The following is a 6,000-nucleotide window of genomic DNA, read 5'->3' on the forward strand; positions in this document are numbered from 1 at the left end:
GAGCTGCTGTGTTGTTGTGTTTAGAGCGTTGGACTAGGATGTGAGAGGCCAGGGTTCAAATCCCCCCACAGCCATGAACCTCAGTGGGCGACCTTGGGCCACTTACCATCTCTCAGTCTATGCTATTTCACAGTATTGCTGTGAGCATAAAATAGGGAAGAGGAGAAACAAGGGTGCCAACTGAGCTCCTTGTAAGAAAGCTGGGATATTATTATTATTATTAAAATGTAGAGACCATTTCATGGCACAAACCCATCAAAGTGGAGCACACCGTTAAACAGAATTAAAACACAGGGACACGAACTTGTAAGAATAAAATCATTCTACGAATTCTAGACCAATAAAGCCACCCATGCAAACGCTTAAAAAACCGTGAAACATTTCCTCAGATATAAAATTGATCTTCCGTAAACGACTGAGTTGCACCTCAGGGAAAGCCTTCCCAAACAAAAATGTATTTAGCAGGTGTCTACACAACACCGCACTCAGTGCCTGTCTGATTTCAGCTGGTAACTGATTCATGAGAGCTGGAGATGCTTGGTTTCCAGGACAGGTTAAGCACACCTCCGATATAGCAGCAGCAGCAGCAGCAGTAATATCTAGCAAGACAAATTTACGAAGGTGAGTGTGTGTCAGTCATGGTACCTTTTACTGGCAGGCACAAGCAGCAGTATGTGAGGCAAAATTAACAGTAAGGCAAAGGCCTTACTCCTCAACCGCTTTTGAAAGTTAGGAAACTGACGGTATGATCCTTTGCATGTATCTTTGGAAGTAAGTCCCTCTGTGCTCAGTAGGGTGTACTCCCAGGTAAGTGTACTCTACATAAGACTGCAGCATGAGAGTGGGAGGGAGGCAGCCACCTACATGTCTTGAGAGTGCCAAAAATTGGGAATGTGATTTGCCCAATACGTATTTTGTGCTTCAGGGCAAGAAAATGTGCTGTTCCGATTTCTCTTTCTGGGACATCAGGGGCTTCCAAAGCTAGGCTGCAACATCTGGAAGGAAGTCCAATGCAATTGCCACACATGATACATTGTGCATAGCTACCTCCCTTGCCCCCATAGCTACAGGAGAGATATTTAAAAATAATACATGATTGCGAAGAGCCTGTACCTCAAACATCTCTGTTTGCCCAGTTTGAGAACTGGAAGAAGTCAGCATGTGAGTTAATATGAAGCCTTTATTTGCTATAATAAAAAACGCAGTTTGCAGGATTTTCTGAATGCAGTTACTCCTCCAGTGCAATAATGGAATGACCTGCATGAATCCATTTCGTAATAAAGAATATAATTACATTAGAATTTGATAGTGTAACTTTAAGCCTATATTCTTGTACAGCTGTGTTGTATCTAGTGAAGGGCTTTCCCACTCTTCTAAAAGTCCATGTTGATTGTGTTATATCCTATAGGGCAGCTCTCCAGTCTGGGAGAGGCTTGTGTGTTCTGTTCTTGCCCAATAAAAGCAGCATGGAGCAAATCTATGGGGAAATACTCTACATGGGCTTTAACTGAGCAGAGTCAATTGCTGCCACCATGGCACCATTGCCATGTGGGATGGGGTGAGCTTCTGTTGCTCTGTCCCAGCTTCTGCCAACCTAGCAGTTCAAAAGCACACCAGTGCAAGTAGATAAATAGGTACTGCTGCGGCGGGAAGGTAAACGGCGTTTCCATGCGCTCTGGCTTCCGTCACGGTGTTCTGTTGCACCAGAAGCGGTTTAGTCATGCTGGCCACATGACCCGGAAAGCTGTCTAGACAAACGCCGGCTCCCTCGACCTGGAAAGCGAAATGAGTGCTGCACCCCATAGTCACCTTTGACTGGATTTAACCATCCAGGGGTCTTTTACCTACCTTTACCTAATGCAGGAGACAGAACCGGTTCTTGGTGTCTAAGCAAAAGGACAAACAACCCCTTTGCTCCAACACTGAAACCCTAGTATAGATCATATGTTCTGCTGCTGGAGCACAGCATCCAGCCCAGAAGGCATATTACATAACCAACTGTGTATAAATATAGTTATTTTTGTAGAGCGGATAAAAGTCAAGGAGTTTGACTCAGCATTCTACTTAAACACGTATTTAACACTAAGACACTAAGAGCATAACTGAATCCCCTTGGGATTGAATCGCAAGGGCTTAGCTGAATCAGGTTCTTAAGACTATAGACGCTATAAAGTAGGCAGAGTAACATCCTGGCCATCTGCAAGATTCCCAATATCCTAATAGACACCACAAATAGCAACAGCCTTTTTTGACCGCAGTGCAGGAAGCCCTGGCTCCTCACTCACAACTATGAAAAGCTAATGGCTGATTATCTAAGGGCTCTTTAAGACCTTTTTTTCCACATATTTGTCTTTTATTTGTAGCAAACAGTTTCCATATAGACTGCTTCAAGGAAGTCTCATTTTTCCAAGCAGTCAAAAGACTTTATTTTCCAGTTCAGAAAATGTGATGCTTCTCCCAGACAGCACAATAATTGCTGTTGCAGTTTAATTGTGGAATATGGTTGTGTAAGGGTCATAAGCATTTCTTGTGTACATTTAAATATGCATTTACTGACCAGCAAAATACCTCTCAAATTCCATTAACTACTGAAATACCTGGCGATAATAGTTTTGTTTTTTTTAAGAACTCTTTCTTTGGAAAGTCTGAAAATGTTAAAGGTTGCTTTGATAATAATTGCCAGAAATTTGTTTGCTTGTCTATGCATAACAGGTGTTCACATTTGATACCATCACTGCCAATGGGCCCGATTCAACTTTGTTGTTGCGCTAGCAGAAGCCAGCACACTAAGTCCTGCTAGCGCAACAGGGCACTGTGGTCAATGAGCATACAGGAAAGGTCTTAAAAGAGGCTCTTGTTGACTTGCAGACCCACCACAATGGCTTCCGCCATCATGCCAAGAATGTTATGATTCCACAAAGATTTGCCACAGAAGAACCTAGCATAGCAATCAGGGCCAATTATGAGATTAACTATGCCATGAAATATATCCATTCATCTTTTAAACCATTGTCGTTGTTGCTGCTCTCTGATTTTATTTTGTTTCTGCATTCCTTTTAACCCAGACTTTTGCCAAGCTGGTGACCTCTAAATGCTTTTGACCACAACTCTCATCAACACCACAGCTGACATAACTGTGCTGGCTTTGGCTGATGGGAGTTATGGTCAAAAACATCTGGAGGGCACCAGCTTGGCAAAGACTCATGTAATCTACGTGATCCTCCCCAGCATTTGAGATGCACTAATGATGAGGACCGGCTACAAATTATATCCTTCACTGAGGCTAGTTTATCTTCCTATTTCTCTGCAAGAGGTGTGTGCAGCCTCTTTCCTCTGTTGTCCTTTCAAAGATGAATGGCAAGTTAAAAGATACCTGTTTGAAAAAATCTTTGCTCGCTGGTTGCCTGTTTCTTATTTAAAAACAATATTGATTTTATTGGGACCAGTTGCTTTTAATACTGCCAATTTTATTCATTTAAAGCATTACAATAAATAAAACTAATAGCAAATCTTAAAAACCCTAAAAACCAGAGCTATCAATAAAAAGCAGCAGAATAAGAGATTACAATAAAAACCTCCACTGATTTAAAAGAGAAAGCAGCTAATATATATTATTACAATTTTAAGTTTTTGAATTGTTCATCTATCTGAAACTTCACAGGGTTGTTGTGATGATCAAGAAAACCTGGAAATTGTACTCTGTCCCTTGGAGTCTTTGTTTGTAAAGGTAACTAAGGCAGGCTATGAATCAATATGGGCCCATTCAGCGATCAAGTTTTTTGGGGGGCTAGAAGCCTCTTTGGTCAGATGTGCTATTATTAGGTAGAGCCAGAAATTTGTGGAAATGGACCTCACCATTCCAGATGCATGACATAACATGACTGGTGGATGGTTGATTGAATTTAGCATGCCAGAAGCCCCTACTCATGATAGGCAATCAAGTAACCAAGGCTTAATTAATCTTAAATCCTACCTGTCAGGCCTCTGGAAACTTGCCCAGTGCCTATGCCAAACAACCGCCAGTAAACAAAGTTAATTCTTTCCCATTAATAAGAGGTGACATTTACTGCTCACATCTCCTGTTGCTTTTTGCTACCATTACCCAATCCCTAAGCACTTTTGATGATCAACCATTATTTTAGCCTAACAAATAATGCAAATTTACAGTTTTCATGGCAAGGGAGTCAAGCACTTCCTCCCCCCCCCCCCCGCACCATGTGAATATATATTCACACACACACACAAGTTCGCAGAAACGGAATTGGAAGTCTAATTGTTTCCAGAAATTTGCATTGCGAATTATTTTCTGAAGCTGTCTTTCACAAGAGGCAATGCTAAAAATAAATATCCAAAGTCAAGCCTATCATTATCACTATGATAATTAAGCACACTTGCACTTACTATGCCTTATTTAGTCTACTTTGGAAACAAAGACTTTGCAATAATTTTAGAATCTCTCTCCAAAGACACACAAGGCTGCAGGCCATGAAGGACATGAACGGAATTAGAGAAGAGAATGTGAGATGAATTTAGGTGGAGAATGGGGACAGGAAACAGCATAAAGGGTTGTGGAGCTAGCTGTAAGGGAAGTTTTTAATGTTTTATTGCTTTCTTTCTTTCTCTTTCTTTTTTTTCTTCTTCTTCTTATTACTCTGTTGGGAGCTGCCCAGAGTGGCTGGGGAAACCACCCAGATGGGCAGGGTATAAATAATTTATTATTATTATTATTATTATTATTATTATTATTATTATTATTAGTATTATTGAGCAGGTGTAGTGTAGTAATCAGTGTATTGGACTTGAACTGGGGATGCCGGGTTCAAATCTCCACTCAGATGTGAAGCTCACTGGGTGACTTTGAGCCAGTCACTATCTTTTAACCAAACCTACCTCCTTGTGCTGCTGTCATGATACAATGGAAGAAATCATGTACCGGTATGTGCACTGACCTCCCACTGACAACAGCCAGTTGGGCTCAGCTGTGCTCCTGAGATGGCCATGTTCAGGATGTTTCATTTTTGCATCTATACGTGTTTGCTGACTGCAGTGGTCACATTGTTGTTGAAGGTTTTTATTATTATTATTCATTACAAATATAAGGTAAAGTACCCCTGGACGATTAAGTGCAGTTGAAGGAGACTCTGGGGTTGCAGCCGAGGGAGCCGGCGTTTGTCCACAGACAGCTTTTCGGGTCATGTGGCCAACAAGGGATCTAGGTGGCTCTGTGGTCTAAACCACTGAGCCTTTTGGGCTTGCCGATCAGGTGGTCAGCGGTTCGAATCCCCGCGACGGGGGGAGCTCCTGTTGCTCGGTCCCAGCTCCTGCTTACCTAGCAGTTCGAAAGCACGCCAGTGCAAGTAGATAAATAGGTATCACTGCGGCGGGAAGGTAAATGGCATTTCCGTGCTCTCTGGCTTCCGTCACGGAGTTCCGTTGTGTCAGAAGCAGTTTAGTCATTACAAATATAGCATAGAGATGTATATGAAAATGTTCTTTAATGAAATGACTACCGAACCACAACACTAATAAAATGTTTGAATGTTGCCCTTCATACATGAAATGAAGCAAAAGCTCCATGAGAAAGAATTTAGGTTGAAACAGGCCTCTCCCACTGAGGAAAAACATCACAGAAGATTATTTCTTCATTAGATTACTGACTGTGCAATCCTATGTATGCTTACTCAGGGAGTAAGGCCCATGACACTCAGTGCAGTTTTCTCCCAAGTAAGTGTCTATGGAATTGCAGCCTTAGTAGGACTTACACCTAGATAGACTTAACTGAATTTCAAACTATTCTATTTGCAGTTTTTAAAAAAATATAATGCTTCTTTTATTTTTATCTGTAAGTTTTCTAACAGATGATGTTTTGATACTTCTATTGCATGCAATTTTTGATGTGGTTGAAATATATCATGTTTATTTACTGCACCCGTTGCTCGGTCCCAGCTCCTGCCCACCTAGCAGTTCGAAAGCACGTCAAGTGCAAGTAGATAAATAGGT

Source organism: Podarcis muralis, chromosome 1 (genome assembly GCF_964188315.1).
Source record: "Podarcis muralis chromosome 1, rPodMur119.hap1.1, whole genome shotgun sequence".
Classification (NCBI taxonomy): Eukaryota; Metazoa; Chordata; class Lepidosauria; order Squamata; family Lacertidae; genus Podarcis; species Podarcis muralis.